The following is a 20,230-nucleotide window of genomic DNA, read 5'->3' as shown; positions in this document are numbered from 1 at the left end:
CATCTTGCATCTCTGCATTCTTGGGATGGGTAGTGCAAGAGCCAATGTACAAAGCCAAAGAGACAGACAATACCTAACGTTTTCATATCTTCCAATGCAACTCTATAGTCAACTTTTGGTGGAAGCACACTATCGAATTGCACTGGGTAACCTAGAAAATACCTAGAGATTACATGTTTTTCCAGACAAGGGTAAGTGAAATTGTGAATACTGATTCTACAGATATGGGGTCCAGAAAATTAAGAACAATACAAACAGCATATCCATAACAGAGTCAAACCACCCAAGATCTATATGTTATTTATTTATTTCGAGTCAAAAGCATTGCATAAATAAATATAAAACTGATAAAAAATAGAGGGAACACAAGCGGCTCAATAATTTTTGACCAAAAATGGGCAACAGCGACCGCATTGTCTGTAGCTTTAAGCAATTCTTCCTCTGTACATGAGGCAGGGCATTGTGGGCAAGCATAAAGATGCTGAGTTGTTTGTTCTGCCCCACAGTCACACAAGGTGGAGGATTCTTCTAGGTAGTGCCATTTTGCCAGGTTGTCTTTTGATCTGCATACTCCACTTCTGAGTCTGTTCAGGGACTTCCAAGTTGCCCATTCTTGGTTTGCCCCTGGAGGCAAACCAATATATATGTTATGAAAACAATAAACTAAATAGAGTAATGCCATTTAAAAAAATGCAAGTATCACATGCCTGGGAGTATAAGAATGGCTTTATCTGGCACTAAAAGAATGACAACATTAGGATCAAGCAGGTCTGTAGCACTCTCTAACTTTACAGCTTGAAAATGCTTTGGGAAAGCTCTTCCCTGTGGGAATACAAGACATATTTTGGGCTAAACCACTTATATTTAGCAAGTTATTTTAGAGTAACCTGTAGTCTCCAAATTTGGATTATGTTTCTAGATCTGAAGGCTGCCATTCTCTATACTCATGGAATGCAAAGAATCCAGAGAGTAGACTTACTTCTGCAGATATGTGTATGCATTTGTGCTGTCAGTTGCTACTGTCCACCCAATCTATTGATATTTTACTATGAAGGTTATGAGAGCATAGCTTAAACTATTTATTCTGTTCTCTACAATGCTCCAGTGTGGAATACATTCCATGTTATTTTCAAATGTGTTAATAATGAAAGAAAGAAAGAAAGAAAGAAAGAAAGAAAGAAAGAAAGAAAGAAAGAAAGAAAGAAAGAAAGAAAGAAAGAAAGAAAGAAAGAAACCCTGCAATATAAATTGGACACAGGAGGACAGCTGTAGACTGAACAGGAAGTGCTGGCCCAAGGCTAAATGAAACAGCTGTTGCCATTGTTCTGGATAGAAAGTGCCTTTGCAAATTCCATCCAGTCCTGGATCAGAAAGCAGATGTTAGTAATTACAGCACATGAAAAGAAGGGCACAGGATCAGGCAAGTGACGAAAAAGCAAGGGGACCCATAGATTTATAACTCACTGCTTGCAGAACCAGCACCTACCAAGAAGGGTGTAACAAGTGTCAGCATTTATCTCCCCTTCTTCCTGTAAAGTTCACACCAGGGGTGTCATCACTCATTGTCCCCCCATGTTCTGCATGCAAGCCAATAACCAACTCAACTGAGCCCTGTGAGAAGGTGAAAGAACTTGGTCATTTGTCATGACAAAGCTGACAGTATTCCACTTCCCTATAAATAAAAATAGCCCTTCTCTTAACACCTTCTCAGAGTATTTGACTACACGAGCATGGGAATATCTAATCTGGACAAGCTAGGAATGCATGAAAAAGTTCCGATGCATCTAATAAATCTGACTTTTTTTAAAAAAAGGAACTGGTTGGTATGTGTTTTGTATGCATATATAACTCGATGGGTAAGATGCTGTTACTTGTTTTAACTAGTTTTAAATTGCCTAGATTAAACTGATATGTTATTTTAAATATCTTTAGTCTATTAAATTAGTACTATTGTTTTAAATTGATGTTATTGCAAACTATCCTGAGATCTTCAAATATATGATAGGTACAAATAATAAATATAAATAATATATGTAATTGTCATGACTGTGTGTTAAAGCGCTGAGCTGCTGAACTTGTGGACCAACAGGTCCCAGGTTCAAATCCCGGGAGTGGAATGAGCGCCCGCTGTTAGCCCCAGCTCCTGCCAACCTAGCAGTTCAAAAACATGCAAAATGTGAGTAAATCAATAGGCAGGAAAGTAACAGCACTCCATGCAGTCATGCAAGCCACATGACCTTGGAGGTGTCTACAGACAACGCCGGCTCTTCGGTTTAGAAATGGAGATGAGCACCAACCCCCAGAGTCGGACGCAACTAGACATAATATCAGGGGAAAACCTTTACCTTTAGATCTTAACAGCATTTGGATTCACTAATCCACTGACATGGAAGCCACCATTCATGGATAGCTTTATGCCAACCCTTCTTGCTGACTCTGGGATTCTGAGAATTAAGGCCCAGCACATGTGGAAAGTACCATGAAGGAAACTTGGATCTAAATTTTATTTTCTGATATTGCTCTGAACAGGTAGAAAACAGGGAGAATGGGGTTGTTTTGGAGCCAGAGGTTGTTTCTAATGAGAGATTAGTAGGCTTAGTATTTACTGTGAGCCATCTTCATGACTATACATAAGGGAAGAATTGCTCCCATCGCAAGGAGCAGAGAGAAAGGTTAGTTGAAAGGTAAGCCATGTGTTTGCCATCTTTGCTCCTGATATGGAAACCATATGCTTACATACACCAGCAACCATACTTAATATAACACTCTTTTTTATTAAACCTGGTTTTATAAAAGCTATCCACTGCACCCTTTCTTCGTGTTTTCCAGAGAGGTCACATATAGCTCGCTGCAAGCATCATTATGTATTTAGAATGAATTAGAATGCCAGGAAGGCTGGTTCTGATTATTACTGCAAAGGAACAAGAGGGCATCTTATTTTTCTCCTTTGCCTCTGATAAATTAGAAGAACTGTAATGGGTGATTTCTGCAACCTGCAAAAGGGCAAGCCCATCTGTGACTCATTTCGTGTTGCTTTAAAGAAGATTTATTTGATTAATTCAGGCAGAATATAGAGAGAATATAGGTGCCCTTCCCCCTCTTTTTGAGTCTAGTTCCTCTGGAGTGGGAGAGGAGACGAGGAAAACCCAACCTAGTGGAGACATTTCAGGAATGAAAAATTACCCACATGTTATTATCGAGGAGCAGAGATCGCTGTCTTCGTGGTGAGATTGTGGACTGTTGCCTGGCCAGCTGGAGCAACTCAGTTTCAGAACGGCTTTAATATCCTATAGGCCCTTTGCCACTATAAAACAAAACACAGGAATTGAGTGCCACAAAGAAAATGGATAAGAATTAACTAACAGATCTACCTGCTATGGGAAATAATCAAAGGAAGTATTTGCAAAACCCTATTACTGGTACGGACAGTTTCACAGTACATTAGATCCTCTGTATTCATGAGTTCTGCATCCACAAATGCAATCAATTACAGCTTAAAAAAACTTAGAATAAGATTTTTCTTTAAAAAACATGATTTTGCCACATTCCAATCTTCACATGATGTGTAGGCCATAGGGATTTCAATCCATTAAAAATGGTTCAAAAGTCATTACAAAATTTGGGGGTGCTGGCGCTTCATTTCTAAAGTGTTTCTAAAGTATAGTTAGTGAAAATGTCATTACTATAACAAGACTAATGACATTTCTTTTCTTTTTTTGTATATTTTTTATTATGAGGTTTATAAGCAACTTGCACATTTCTTGTTACAATAATAATTATCTTTTTCTCCATATAATAAAATACATACATGAAGTCAGGGTATTTTGGGGGGCGGGGGGGGGGGGGGAGAGAGGGTAGGTAACATCGACATAAAGGGTAACATTGACATAAACGGTGAATGACAATATTGAAGCAACAGAAAAAAACCCCCAAAAAAACAAAAAATCCCCAAAAAACAAAAAGACCCACAACAACAACTTAGGATATACATGTATACAGTTGCTTTAATGTCCTTGTTACTCCCAGAGCTCTGGATATGGTCTTTTTGTTTTATTTTTCCTGTTTTTTGGTTTTGTAGTTACACATATTTAACTACCTTTACTTTATGTTATTATCCCCTGGAATTTCCTTAATCCAACTTTATACAAAATTTAATTTTCTCTTTTTGCAAGTATTCGATCATAGGTTTCCAGTCTGTTTTGTTATCTGGTGCTCTATCCTGTGCTAGTTTTTGTGTTAATATGTCTGTATTCATCACGTCCATTATTTTATTGAGCAATTTCTCCATATTGGGTGTATCTTCTGATTTCCATAGTTGTGCCAGCACTATTCTCACAGATGTGGTGAGATAGAATATTAGTCTGTCTGTATTTTTATCTATCTGTTTGTCAATAATCCCTAATAAAAAACTTTCTGGTTTGAATTCAATTTTTTTGTATGATTTTTGTCATCATTTTATGCATTTCTTGCCAAAAAAAAAAAGATTTTTATCTTCTTACACTCCCACCACATATGTAGAAAGGTGCCTGTATGCTTACCACATTTCCAACATGTTCCCTGGGTTTTACCTCTGCTAATTTTAGCGAGCTTATTTGGTGTCAAGTACCACATGTGGAACATCTTATACATGAAATTTCATTACTATTTCATTACAGTAATTGCACATAATTAAATCACTATAATTGGGAAAGCTTCACAGGCTCCTATCTCCCTCATTTTAAAAGCTATTGAGGTGAGGCTTGCTACAATGATAGAACACATTTACCACTGTTAGCCTGCCAAATTTCAGAATGTTTCACATATCCACTGATTTTTGGTGTATTTTTAAAGTTTTTATAAACAACTTTTTTTTAATAATAAAGAAAATCTGTTCTAAACTGTGTTCAAAAGTAGGGGGCGCTGGCGCTTCATTTCTAAAGTCCTTTCCAAATTTTAGGGGTAAAAATTTCAAAACCTTACAAAACTTTCAAATCTGCGTAAGTACCTCATTAATAGTGGTCGCGCATGCGCATTAAGGAAAACATCACTGTTAATGGGGAAACTTGAGGGGCTTCTATCTCCCTCATTTTTGAGCTATCCTGATGAAACTTGCTACAGCAGTAGAACACATTTGCCACTGTTAGCCCACCAAATTTTAGAATGTTTCACTTATCCATGGATTTTTGATGTATTTTCAAAGTTTGTATATACAACAGTTTTAATATTAAAGAAAATTCTGTTCCTAGTTTCAAAGTGTTATTTCCTGTTTAATTGTGTAGTCCTTGCTTTGAAAGTAGTTGTTCTACTCCAGAAACTTTCTTTTTGTGGCAAAAACTTTGCTAAATTGGTGGAGACTCAACAAAGCAAAATATGCTATAAGACAATGTCCTTTGTGCAAAGACAAAGTTTTTGCAGTGTAATAAACTTTCGCCATGTTTTTATGGCATAACTAATTAGAAACTGCCATTCATAACCCCAGAACAAAAATCATAGTACAGATACTATCAAGGGTCATCTAGACTGACCCCCTTCTTCTGTGCAAAAAGGCACCATCTAAACTAGTGGTTCTCAACCTGTGGGTCCCCAGATGTTTTGGCCTTCAACTCCCAGAAATCCTAACAACTGGTAAACTGGCTGGGATTTCTGGGAGTTGTAGGCCAAAACACCTGGGGACCCACAGGTTGAGAACCATTGCTAACACATACCGAGGGCTCATTGTAAATGCTTGGGAATAAAGAACATGTTCAGATATGATTTCAAAATCAGTAACAAAGATGACCTTAATGTGCCTGCCCACTGCCTTCCTGCCTTTGGGTACACTGTAGTATTTCTTTCATAGCACACATATTGCAGATTAACCTTTCATGCATACAAAAATTAATCATTTCTCAAATATCAAAACAGCTCATCATGTCAAAGGAAAAAAATAGTCATGTCCTTACACACATACATATCTTTTTTCATGTGTCAGTCGATTTCTGGTCTGGGTTGTGGCACAACTGGTTAGTAGCCAGCTGCAATAAATCACTACTGACCCAAAGGTCATGGGATCGAAGCCCAGGTCAGATTGAGCTCCCGACAGTTAATAGCCTAGCTCGATGCCCACCAAAGCAGCTCAAAAACAGTTGCATCAGTTGAATAGAAAATTCTAGGTACTGCTTTATGCAGGGAGGCTAATTTAACTCATTTACGACACCACAAAAACTGGCAGCAGCGTGTGGAAAGGAATGAGGAAGTACTACCATCAAGGACTCGGTGTCACAAGTGGACGATGAATCAGCAGCTCCCCCTGTGGCCGGAATTGAGCATACTCTCATGAAGCCGGAAGCTGGAAAATGTTAAATTGCTTATGTGTCTGTCTATATGTTGTATGTCTAATGGCATTGAATGTTTGCCATGTATATGTGCATTGAAATCCGCCCTGAGTCCCCTTCGGGGTGAGAAGGGCAAAATATAAATACTGTAAATAAAAAAATAAAATAAATTTATTTCACTTAGTCAGAATGAATCCTTATTACACTCACTAACTCCAGATCGATGATCAGACATGTAAAGCAATGTATACATACACATATATGTGTTCATATACCTATATGAGTATGGATGTACAGTAGAGTCTCACTTATCCAACGTAAATGGGCTGGCAGAACGTTGGATAAGCGAATATGTTGGATAATAAGGAGAGATTAAGGAAAAGCCTATTAAACATCAAATTAGGTTATGATTTTACAAATTAAGCACCAAAACATCATTTTATACAACAAATTTGACAGAAAAAGTAGTTCAATTCGCAGTAATGCTATGTAGTAATTACTGTATTTACGAATTTAGCACCAAAATATCATGATGTATTGAAAACATTGACTACAAAAATGCGTTGGATAATCCAGAATGTTGGATAAGCGAGTGTTGGATAAGTGAGACTCTACTGTATATATAAACAGACACATCTATCTCGATCTTTGCAAGAGAAGTACCAGACTATTCAAGTTGGCGAATCAAAACAAGGACATTCAAATGGATGGTTGGCGTGCCAGTGTATTTGTAACAGGCTTCTTTCACCAACAGGCAAAATGAGATGACTACTTCAAGCAGAATACAGTGAGAAATGCAGAATGAGAACAACAGAGTTATGTGTTCTATGAGGTCTGCTGTGTCTCCATGGTGCAATGGGATAAACCCTTGTGTCGGCAGGACTGCTTGACCAACAGGACAGCAGTTCGAATCTGGGGAGAGCGAGTGAGCTCCCTTTGTCAGTTCCAGTTCCCATGCAGGGACATGAGAGAAACCTCCCACAAGGATAATAAAACATCAAAAAAATCCAGGCAGTTCCTGAGCAACGTCCTTGCAGACGACCAATTCTCTCACACCAGAAGTGACTTGCAGTTTCTTAAGTCGCTCTTGATACAAAAAAACAAAACAAACTAACTCCTGCTCTCAGGTACAGTGTAGGATATTGTCCTACTACCATACTGATCAAACTTCCAGTAAAATGTCAGTCCTTGTGCATTGGCTAGCTTTTGACCAGACACATACTTCTGTCTAGACTTTGGACTTGATAAGACATACAAACTAGAGATTTAAATCATCTTCTTGTCATATTTTTGAACTTTTCTGCACCTGGCAGCCAGTACCACCCAAGTCTTAACTCACTTAACATTATTCATAATACTGTTTGGGAAACTGGCATGTCTTAAATCACAGTGAAAAAAGTTGATAATCATAATGAAGTCATGTTCCAGTATTGCATGAGATTTTGCACCTTTCACAACAGGGAATAGGGTGCAAGGAGCAAGCAGGAGAGTGATTAAGCCCAAAATCTGTTGGTGACTTAGACCAGTGTGATATACTAGTATAGGCAGTAGTAAGGGGTAGAGGCATAGAAGAGGAAGCTTGGAAGGGAGCAAATTATTGAAAGAAGGATGGTTTCTATTCTTTTCCTTGCCATTACAAGAACCCTAGGGGAATGAGTTCCTACTATCAGCCCCAGCTTCTGCCAATCTAGCATTTCAAAAACATGCAAATGTGAGTAGATCAATAGGTACTGCCCTGGTGGGAAGGTAACGGCACTCCATGCAGTCATGCTGGCCACATGCCTTGGAGGTGTTTACGGACAATGCCGGCTCTTTGGCTTAGAAATGGAGATTAGCACCAACCCCCAGAGTTGGACACGACTAGACTTAATGTCAGGGGAAAACCTTTACCTTTACCTTGGGGAAATGCAATCATAAGTACAGTATATAAACAGGCTTCCAATCTTCATTATTGTTAGCCCACATTGCTGGTCTGACTTTGAGCTTTTGGTGGCAGGGACAGGTGCAGTGTTGTTACATGACCTTCCTTGACTTATTGATGTTTAACAGGTTGACACCATTGAAAGTAAGAATAAATATGGTCAGTCCCATCATGGGTTCTGTAGTTTGTTCTTAAATTGAATTTGTATGTATGTCAGAACAGGCACATTTTAAAAGTGTAACTCCAGCCAAAAATATCTATATTTTTTGGATATCATAAGGAAAGGTTAACATCCCTGTGGAGTTTGTTTTGCTGTCCTTGCCCCTGTTCAGAAGACTTCACTTCACTTTCTGCCCCAATGATAACTGGATTTTGTGGCTTGTCATGGAAGCAAGGACTGATGATAAAGCTTCAGTGGAGACACCTTTCCCCCATGATAACTCTTTCAGGAGTGAATTTCCCTTCCGAGGGATAGATTTCTTTCACTTCCTATTGTCTCACCCCTGTTATTAACTATGAGATGTAATGAGATGCCTAGCTTGGATGTCTGAAACCAGATTGAAAGCCATCACTGCCTAGTACTCACTGTGGAAACAAAAAGTGTTGGAAAGAGCAAGCTTCCAACCCTTACACTATTTATTTGTTAATGTATATATTTACTAACCTGTATTTTATGTATATGTTGATTGGCCAGTTTGTCTGTACCTCTTTGGTGTGGGAGGGGTTATAGACATGTGAGCATGTTCAGACTCAGGACTACATTTTGTTGTCTCAGTGGAGGTGGATGCATGTCTGCTTTTATACTTCAGTGGAGGTGGATGCATGCTGCTGTTTAGACTTACTTAGTAGAGAAGCATGATTTATGAACTATACCTAAAGACTATGAACTATTGGTAAAGAATAATACCCTGTGTATTCAACACACAGAGAACTACATCCTACCTATAACTGAACTTAAATGTGCCTGTATGGTGAATTAATACAAGATGTTTGTGAGTAAACAAGATATGTTATAACGGTTACCTAATTTGATGTTTAATCGGTTTTTCCTGAATCCCTTCTTATTATCCAACATATTCACTTATCCTGCCGACCTGTTTATGTTGGATAAGTGAGACTCTACTGTATATTGATAATCTTATATTATCTGCTTAGAACTGGATTATATGAGGCCCCTTCTTCACAGCTGTATAAAATGCACACTGAAGTGGATTATATGGTAGTGTGGAGTCATGATAATCCAGTGCAAAGCAGATAATATAAGATTATAAATGGGTTATATAGCTGTGTGGAAGGGCCTTGAGTCTACACTGCCATATAATCCAGTGCAAATTAGATAATCTGTGGAAGAAGCCTAAGTGAGGCCTAAATCTGCCTGTCCCCTAACTGAACCCTGGCTGTCCCTTGGCTGAGTTGGTTGCTAGGAGACCAAGTGGGCAGAGATTAGCCCTCTAAACTGGCAGCAATTGGATAAAAACAATTATTGCTCTCCCTCTAATTAGGACTTTATTTTTCTTTTCTTTTTGTTGTATCAACCTAGAGGCGTGGATGATGGGTTGTGTTGTCAAATTTCGAGGTTGGGGGGCCTGTTGTTTTGTTGTTTTGTGGGTCGCCGTGATGCCATCACTCATTTATATATATAGATTTGAGTGCATATTTTAAATATTGAGGTTTCAAGGGAGTGTATATCTTTTGGGCAACTGCAACTGGAATTTCAATTTCAAAGAAACAACCATGCTCTGCTAACTAAATATAATTTTGTAGTGGCATATCTTTGTCCTTGGCAGTTCAAAGACATGGTTCTTCAGTTACCTGTGTGCCATTACATGAATGCTTATGAATATCACTTGTTGAAAGGGTTGATTGCTAACAAGGCCATGCTTTTCTTGACTAGTGGTTTTCAAAAGATGGTCTCCACATGTTCATGGAGATTCACATTTGCCAAATGGATATGACATCATTTTTCCTTTTCAATACGGTTATGATTGCCATTTATTTCCAAAGAGATATATGCCTAGAGACTGGGTGCAGTTATTTCCAATAAAAAGGACATCGGGTGCCTCTATTTATAGGGTGACAGTCCCATGTATTTAGTACTGGTGACTTAGAATGGACACCACTTTATTGTAACACCCATAGTTACCACATGGATTCCATAGATCCTGCTCATTTTAATGCAATTACGTTCACTAGTCCCCACTCTGTGATGATACAAAAGTTGAACCCCTACTTGACATAGCTCCCAGGCTCAAAATCCAGTCAGTCAAGGCTTGAGTCCTAACATGCAATATGTTTCCTGGAGGAACACTATGCAGGGAAAGGAGGTAATATCTTCCCCATTGCTTAAGAAGAGCTTTCTGTGAAGCAATGAGGGGGCTTAGCCCCAAACTCCACTACCTTTATCTTGCCTGACAAGCAGGAAGAATGAAGAAGATCAAAAGCAAATGAAAATCAATAGGATTAAGTTAGTGAAATTCCTCTGTCTTGCCACAGGCTGTCACTCTATCTCCGCATACTTTGCAGCTGGACAAGATTTCTCTCTGGAGGAAAATAGATGAAACCAAAGGAAATGGCCAGAGCAGTGCAGACGTTTGCTCCTCCCTTATTTGTTGCTGATTTCTGAAATATAATCCCTCTGAAGATTCATCTCAGGATCTAAAGCCATGCACATTTGGTTAAGAAGAGGCGGAAGAAATATTCGCCTTGATAATGTACATGCTGTGCTTTAGGAAAGTAGCTTTGGTTGGCAGCTGCGTATGACCAAAAAGCCAAATTTAATGACAGTTATAATATTGCAACGCTTTGAATGTGTGGGCCATTTCTGTTAGCTACACAGCTTTGGAAAAGTAATTTTTAAATACGTACACAGTGAAAAACTTATCACCCATAAGAGTTGCTGGGTAAGTCTGGTACCAAGATAACTTCCACCAAAATTGATGGATAGAAATCTCTGACGGACATTCCTCATGCCCGAAATTATGGCCCTTGCTTCCCCTCTTTTCTAACCTGCTAACTGTTATAGTCTCCATTAGTATAAGGTATGACTTCATTTGTTCGAATTTCATCTTCTAGTCCAGGGGTCCCCAAACTAAGGCCCGGGGGCCGGATGCGGCCCTCCAAGGTCATTTACCTGGCCCCCGCCCTCAGTTTTATAATATATTTTTAAATCATTTTTAATAATATATTCTATATACAAATAATATTGATAATAATCTTATAATGTTATACAATATAATATTATTAATAATACCATATAATAATATTAATTATATGTTATATATTACATATAATATTACAGTAGTGGTATAGTTCAATATAGTAATATATAATGCTAATATTGTGCTATGCTAATAATATAATATATTGTATGTACATACAGCTGCTCTGAGTCCCCTTCTGGGTGAGAAGGGCGGGATATAAATGTAATAAATAAATGTAATAAATGAATAAATAAATAATTTTAGACTTAGGCTCTCCCAAAGTCTGAAATGACTTGAAGTCACACAACAACAACAATCCTATATCACTTGACTATCTCATTGGCCAGAAGCAGGCCCACACTTCCCATTGAAATCCTGATAGGTTTATGCTGGTTACAGTTGTTTTCATTTTTAAGTATTGTATTGTTCTTTCATTGTTGTTGTTGTTTTGCACTACAAATAAGACATGTGAAGTGTGCATAGGAATTTGTTCGTTTCCCCCCCCAAATGATAATAATAATAATAATTATAATAATAAAACTTTATTTATACCCCACCACCATCTCCCCAATGGGGACTCGGGGCGGCTTACATGGGGCTATGCCCAAAACAATACAATATAACAGAATATAAAAGAACAACACATCATAACACATAATTCGGCCCCTCATCAGTCTGAAGGATTGCGGACCGGCCCTCTGCTTTAAAAGTTTGAGGACCCCTGTTCTAGTCCATGACAACTCTCCTTTGTTGGGTGTATCTACACTGTAGAATTAATACAGTCTGACACCACTTTAAATGCCATGGTTCAATGCTATGGAACAATGAAACTTGTAGTTTTACTAGGTCTTTGACCTTCTCTGCTAAAAAGTGCTGCTGTCTCACCTTGGATTCCATAGCAAATCTAAATCCATGTTTTTATTAGTTCTTGACATTTGTTTTTATTGGATAATATTTAAATTTTTATAATTGTGCGTGTCTTTTGTCTATTGTTGTGTTTTATATTGCTTTTGTTTTTACTCGGGCTTGGCCCCATGTAAGCCGCCCTGAATCCCCTTTGGGGAGATAGAGGTGGGATATAAAAATAAAGTTGTTGTTGTTGTTGTTGTTGTTGTTGTTATTATTATTATTATTATTATTATTATTATTATTATTATTATTATTATTGCATTGAGCCATAGCCGTTATGGTGGTGTCAAACTGCGTTAATCCTGCAGTGTAGATGCACACTTTGAGACTTCAAAAATGCTTCAGTGGAAGAATGTATATATGTGTGTATATGTGTGTGTATTTGTATGTCTTTATGCACAAATGTGTGTGTATTTGTGTGTGTGCATTTATACACAAATGCTTGTGTATTTGTGTGTATTTATTGTGGTATCAAACTGCATTAGTCCTGCAGTGCAGATGAACATTTTGAGACTTCAAAACTGCAACAGTGGAAGGTTCATATATGTGTGTATATATGCATGTGTGTGTATTTGTGTGTATTTATACACAAGTGTGTGTGTATTTTTACACAAATGTTTATTTGTGTGTATTTTAGTGGTGTCAAACTGCATGAATCCTGCAGTGTAGATGCACACTTTAAGATTTTAAAAATGCATCAATTGAAGGTTCATGTATGTATATATGTGTGTATTTGTGTGTATTTATACACAAATGTGTGTGTGTTTGTGTTTGTGCATTTATATACAAATGTTTGTGTATTTGTGTGTATTTTAGTGGTGTCAAACTGCATTAATCCTACAGTGTAGATGAACATTTTGAGACTTCAAAAATGCATCCGTGGAAGGATGATGTATGTGTATATGCTTTAAACTGGAATATATGGCAGTGTGGACTCGAATAACCCAGTTCAAAGCAGATATTGTGGGGGTTTTCTGCCTTGATATTCTGTGTATATAGCTATGTGGAAGGGTCCCTGCTCTAGATCCACTTTGGATCTCCAATATTTTGAAAAATCTTGGGGAAATCACCCAGATGGTGATTACACAGACCTCAAAACACTGATGCACAATAGGGGCTTCCTTTTGCACACTTTAATAGGAATTTCTAGTCTGGTTGCCACAGTTCGAATTTAGCTAGCTTCAAACTGCATTGAATGGTTAATGTATATGGGGCCATGGTCTTAACATAAAAAGGAGAAATTGCAGATTTGTAACTCTGGATTACGAACCTGCAGCTGCACTGCAGAATGCCAACCCACACTTGAGTACTGCAGCAAAAAGTTTATTTCGATTTTCACCTTAGAAAAGACTGTCTGGATGTTACAAGATGTGCTTGCAGTTTCTAAGCTTTTTTTTAAAAAAACCTAATCTGATCACTACAATCTCTGGAATTCTTGTAGATGTTTCCTATTGACAAGAGAGAGTCATTCTAATTAAAGTCAAAATGTTTTATATCTTTTTTAAACTTCAGAAATACAACGTGAAATTATGCTGTTGTGCATTTAGCCGCAGCTAACACAGCGGGTGAAACCACCAGCTACAGAAACTTCTTGCCGTCTGGAAGGTTGGTAGTTCAAGCTGCGGGTTAGGGTGAGCTCCCGCTGTCAGCCCTAGCTTCTGCTTATCTAGCAGTTCGAAAACAGCAATGTGAGTAGATAAACAGGTACCGCCTTGGAGGGGAGGTAAAAAGCACCCTGAAAAAACATGCCAGAAATTTGATCATGGACAACAGGCTCCTCGTTGTGCAAAGATGGAACAACAGCATCTCCCCATGGCCACGTAGAGCACAACCTGTAGGTGCCGGAAATGAAAAAGAGGGAATCCTTGCCTCTGCCTATGTACTATCAGTCTTAGTTATTAATTGTGTAATAGTACTGAATGTTTGCCATATATGTATTCTACAATCTGCTCTGAGTCTCTTCGGGGAGATAGAGCAGAATATAAATAAAGTATGTTATTGTTGTTGTTGTTGTTGTGTTCTGTGAGAAGTAGAAGCTTTATTCACACAAACATGCTCAAGGACAGGAGGGTTAAAAAAAGAAAAGGAAGTCACTGGAAGAGTCAAGTGTTAAGGGTGTATGGAAAAGAAAGCATCCATTTAATAGAACTTTTGAGAAGCAGCTTGGTCAGCCATCTACCCCACCTTCCTACAACCTGGAAACATCCAGATGTGCTGAACTACGATACCCATCATCCTCAGTCAACAATAGCCTCTATTGAAGATGTAATGGAAGTTGTACCAACACATCTGGAGGGCACCAGGTTGGAAGAAGCTGATATATTCAGTTCACCAAATAATAATCTGAATTCCTAACAAAACTGTGAGATAGATGAAGTACTTGGAGAAGTTTTATCCAAATGACAGCAAAATCAGGACAGCAGAACTGTGGCACCCCATATGTTCTAAAAATATAATATTTTTTATTGTGTCAGAAGCGACTTGAGAATATACTGCAAGTCGCTTCTGGTGTGAGAGAATTGGCCATCTACTGAGATGTTGCCCAGAGGATGCCCGAATGTGTTATCATCCTGCTAGGAGGCATCTCTCATGTCCCCGCAAGCTGGAGCTGACACATGGGAGCTCAGCCCATCTCACGAGTTCAAACTGGCAACCTTTATGTTAGCAACCCAACCTTCAGTTCAGCAGTCCAACCGGCACAAGGGTTTAACCCATTGCACCACTGTGGCTCCTAACTATAATTAATATTATAATTAACTATAATAATTACCACAAAGGGTTGACATTTTGTCATGCTGCCAAATGAACAATGAAGTCTACCAGTGTTTGTAGAGCCACAGGCCTCCTCATCCATTGTGGTTGGTTAACAGACCAAAAGAGTTTCCAATACTCACCTGCATGACACTCTGCCATTCATTACAATGCTTCTATCGTCACACAGCTGAGGAATTCTGTAAACGCTGTGCAATCTTTTGAAGGCACTCTTCTTACAATCAGATAATTGAAAGTATCCACTCCAAATCAGCCTCTTCCAAATTGCTGTGGATTAAATTGATGGCTGGTTGGTGTCTTTTTGAAACCATTGCATGCATAACTTGGGAAAGTCACCTTTCCTGAACTACAACTTACAGAATCCATATAACAACGGGTTAGGCGAACGGGAAGAAGTCTGGGAGTTAAACTGCAAAGAAATACATCTCAGAGCTTTGCATGTTCTTGAATTCTGACAATGTCTGACTATGCTCACGGTTGCTTAGCCTCCGTTTATTTGGATCATTGCACAGTTTGTGTTTTGTTTGTGTGTAAAAAAGATTACTGTTTATCTTCAGACTGATTTTAATGCAGAGAGTGGCTCAAGAAAAAGTTTAAATAGAATTGCTGCAGCACTTTGCTTCCCACTCGCACTTTTTGTGATGGGGAAATATGTACTCACACATGCCGATAGTGCAATTCTGTTGAATACAAGATGAAATTTCACCAACACCATGCATCATTAAACCCACTTCAGAGTAACGTCAAGGGAGCTAATTCTTTCTTACAATTATTCTTTTGGATTTTGTTTTAGTAAAGGTTATTTTCTTGATGAGGTTTGTTCAGCGGGGCTTTGCTTTTGCTCCTCTCTGAGCCCAAGAGAGTGTGCCTTACTTTTGAGATAGTTTAGTAAAGGTCAAGGTAAAGCTTTTCCCCTGACATTAAGTCTAGTTGTGTCCGACTCTGGAGATTAGTGTTCATCTCCATTTCTAAGCCAAAGAGCCGGCATTGTCTGTAGACACCTCCAAGGTCATATTGCTGGCATGAAGTGCTGTTACCTTTCCACCAGAGTGGTACCTATTGATCTACTCACATTTTCATGTTTTTGAACTGCTAGGTTGGTAGAAACTAGGGCTAACAGCGGGGATTCACCCAGCTCCCCGGATTCGAACCACCAACCTTTCGGTCAACAAGTTCAGTGGTTTAACCCGCTACGTCATTGGGGACTGCAATTACATTTATTGCAACACAGATAAACATATAGTAAATAACAAATGAAGAAATTGCTTTAAGGACCTATAAAGCACACTACAACACAATGGCATGCTTGGTTAGTTCCAGCTAAAGGGTAAAGGGTAAATGTTTTCCTCTGACATTAAGTCTAGTTGTGTCCAACTCTGGGAGTTGGTGCTTATCTCAATTTCTAAGCGGAAAAGCCAGTGTTGTCCATAGACACCTCCAAGGTCATGTGGCCAGCATGACTGCATGGAGCACCCGCCAGAGTGGTACATATTGATCTACCCACATTTTCATGTTTTCTAACTGCTAGGTGGGCAGAAACTGGGACTGACAGCAGGAGCTCACCCCATTAGTTAGTTCCAACTAGAATAGACTAACTAAATCAATTGCCACACCATTTGACAACTGAGACAATGAATCTACTGTAGCTGGAACAAGCCAATAGGATTCAACCAATCATTAAAATCAGTATCCTATTAGTGACGTTTATGTGCATTAATACAGTCTATCTATGCATAAGTCCCTTTTTTATAGGGTGCAGGTGACTGTTCAGCCTTACCCTGTTTCCCCGAAAATAAGACATCCCTAAAAAATAAGACCTAGCAGAGGTTTTGCTGAATTGCTAGATATAAGGCCTCCCCCGAAAGTAAGACCTAGCCAAGTTTTTGTTTGGAAGCATGCCCGGCACCCGCCAAATGAAACACCAGAACTTGCAGGATCGGTAAATGTACATACCAGTTGTACATGGAAATAATGGTAATAATATATTAAAATGTTATATTATTTATATGTATACAGTAGTAACAAGAAATTCTTGACAGACGTCATAGTTTGTCTGGTTTGGTTATGTTGGTTTGTGATGACAACTACAGTACAGCATATAATAAATGTTCATTTTTTTTGTTCAACAATAAATGTGAATTCTTCTTCATGGAAAAAATAAGACATCCCCTAAAAATAAGACCTAGCACATCTTTGGGAGCAAAAAATAATATAAGACACTGTCTTATTTTCGGGGAAACACGGTAGTAAGGGCCTCTGCTGTTATTTTTTATTGGTGGGGTGGGAAAAGAGGAGGAAGACTATCCTCAGTTTGCAGTATTAAGGTAAGTAAAGGTAAAGGTTTCCCCTGACGTTAAGTCTAGTTGTGTCTGACTCTGGGGGTTAGTGCTCATCTCCATGTCTAAGCCGAATAGTCGGTGTTGTCTGTAGACACCTCCAAGGCCATGTGGCCGGCATGACAGCATGGAGCACCGTTACCTTCCCGCCAGAGCGGTACCTATTGATCTACTTACATTTGCATGTTTTCAAACTGCTTGGTTGGCAGAAGCTGGAGCTAACCGCAGGAGCTCATCCTGCTCCCCAGATTCAAACAGCCAACCTTTTGGTCAGCAAGTTCAGCAGCTCAGCGGTTTAATCCGCTGTGCCACTGGGGCCTCCAGTATTAAGGTAACATGTACATTTTCAAACTCCGTCAGAGAAGTAACTGACATTCAAAAGCTCTAAGAGGCAATGAATGGATCAGGAGAGGATCAGGGCAAAGTGGAAGTACTTCAGCTCCAGGAGAAAAAGTGATCACGTCTACTGACAAGATTGCAGACATCAGACAATGGGGAAACCTTTTCTTGTTGCATTATATCTCTACAAGACAGACCAAGCTGTGACAATTTTATATAGAATTGCTATTTAAAGCCAAATCCCACATTTTGACAGATTCATTCATAAACATCTGTGTGGCGAGAAGCCAGGAGAACTGCTTCATCTGTCTGTGTTCCCTGGAACTTCGAGCTTGGAAAGGTTCCTTCCCTCCCTTCCCCTTGTGTATTGCTAGGCAGAACAAATGTGATCCTCTTTTAAACCATCCTTGTGCTTTCATGTGGTATTTTGGCATATTGGTGCCTGAAGTATCCTTAATTGTTGTTATAATAATACCATGGGTATCCTTTCGCTGGAAACGGCATTCTCCAGCTTAAGCGCCTTCAATTCCCATTACTAGTAGGATAACTGAAATTCCTCAGCAATCCCATATTTGTAGCAATTTATTCTAAATCATATCACTCAAGGGAGAACTGTGCGCAAGAGTTTAGAATAATTATTATCTTGCTGGAAATGTGCAACGATTTAATTCCAAAATGGTTCTTAGGATGAAATCCTTAATGAAATATATAGTGTTGACATTCTGGACCATTTGTTATGGTTTTTCAGAACATTTTGAGTCTCTCATCTGGAGGGAATTATTTGGCACATCTCTATCCTTATGTCCCCGCTCAAGTAGACAAGAATTTCATTGTTGCCTTTGATATACAGTGGATCCTTAAATGCTTTCCTGTAAATCCTGCCGCACATCAAAAGACAATGGGAATCAATGGGCTAAATCCAATGTTAGTCTCACCTAGAGAAAACACATTGAAAATGAATGAAACATTGTATCTACTTTAGGTAAGATTATTCTAGTGAGATTTCCATCAAAGGCCTGTCTAGTCAAATAAAAATTAGGAGGTGACCATGTGTTTTCAGATCCTGATGTTGAAAATATCTCTGACCGCTCTGATTTAATAATCTGTAGAAATGTATCCAAAGGAGAATTTGTTTCCATACAGCATCCACCACCTTTAAAAAGGTGTCATGCTGTGCAATATGTTTATAATACCTTAAGTTTACATTACATCGTTTGATTTCATGCTGCAACACAAGAACACTTCAGCAAGCAAGAGTCCAAAAGTGGCAGGCTAAAACTCAGAACCTCATGCCATGGCTGATACCAAATGAAGGACTACCTCCTGAGCACAGAGGAGACTGGGCGATTTGGAAGGTGCTGAACAGACTATGCTCTGGCATCACGAGATGCAGAGCCAACCTTAAGAAATGGGGCCAAAAATGGAGTCCACAACTTGTGAGTGTGGAGAAGAGCAAACCACAGACCATCTATTAGTGGTGTGCATTTGTATGGAACTGCTGTTTGTTTTGTTTAGTTTCATTCATTTTGTCTCATTTTCATATTTGTCTCCGTTTCCGAAAACGGGGTGCCTATACAATTAGAATTTTCTTTTTGTTTACGAAAAAAAACAAAAATCTTTGGACCATTGGCAGCAATGGGAGGGATTCCAAGGCTCACCCCCCACTAAGTTTTAATGCTATAGGGGTGAAATTTGCCACACAGAGAGGGGATATCAACCACTTTCAGCCCATCAACTTTTAAAATGTTTGAGTCTTCCCCTGAATTTTAGCAATTTTGTCCCTTTTTATAAATAAAATCCCCTTTAAAAGCATTTCCATCCCGTCTTCTCTGAGTGGGTCACCGTGACAGCTAAAATATGGGCTGTGGCTCTGAGGAAGTGCTTCCTTCTCCTCCTCCATCTTCGCCAGGGCACTGGACTTCAAGGGAGCCTAATGTCACCACGGGAAGAACTGGAGGCTTCCCATCCACTCTACCTGCCTTGCCTTAATTAATATTAATATTAATAATAATTATTATTATTATTATTATTAACACCCATTGGCACACATCAGCTGTAATGGGAAAGCCATCCTCTGCTTAGTCCCCCAGAGTAACCATTGTTTTTAATATTAATATTATTATAACACCCATTGTAACACATCAGCTGTAATGGGAAAGCAGCCCTCTGTCAGATCCTGCTTTATTTTTATTTATTTTTTCTGTGTCAGGAGCAACCGGAGTTGCTTCTGGAGTGAGAGAATTGGCCATCCGCAAGGACGTTGCACAGGGGACGCCCGGATGTTTTGATGTTTTACCATCCTTGTGGGAGGCTTCTCTCATGTCCCCGCATGGAGCTGGAGCTGATAGAGGGAGCTCATCCGCACTCTCCCCTGGTGGGATTCGAACCTGGCAGCTTTCAGGCCAGCAACCCAACCTTCAAGTCACAAGGCTTTTATCCCCTAGGCCACCGGAGGCTCCT

At 39.1% G+C, this 20,230-nt stretch overlaps 1 long non-coding RNA gene across 2 annotated transcripts in view; it reads right to left on the bottom strand.

Annotated features, from left to right (window-relative positions):
- Positions 1-291: 291 nt before the first annotated feature.
- The window catches only part of LOC134297629 (uncharacterized), a 61,068-nt gene continuing 41,129 nt past the window's right edge, over positions 292-20,230 (bottom strand). Inside the window, exons 2-4 of one of the 2 annotated variants that reach the window (XR_010004439.1) lie at positions 15,218-15,362; positions 3,188-3,304; positions 292-624 (exon numbers count right to left, since the gene is read on the bottom strand). This is a non-coding gene — a long non-coding RNA (uncharacterized LOC134297629). The remainder of the gene's footprint in view (positions 625-3,187; positions 3,305-15,217; positions 15,363-20,230) is intronic. The other variant, XR_010004440.1, reaches the window with a different exon arrangement.

Source organism: Anolis carolinensis, chromosome 3 (assembly GCF_035594765.1).
Source record: "Anolis carolinensis isolate JA03-04 chromosome 3, rAnoCar3.1.pri, whole genome shotgun sequence".
Classification (NCBI taxonomy): Eukaryota; Metazoa; Chordata; class Lepidosauria; order Squamata; family Dactyloidae; genus Anolis; species Anolis carolinensis.
Note: the sequence above shows the minus strand (reverse complement) of the source record. Positions and strands in the feature narration are given on the sequence as shown.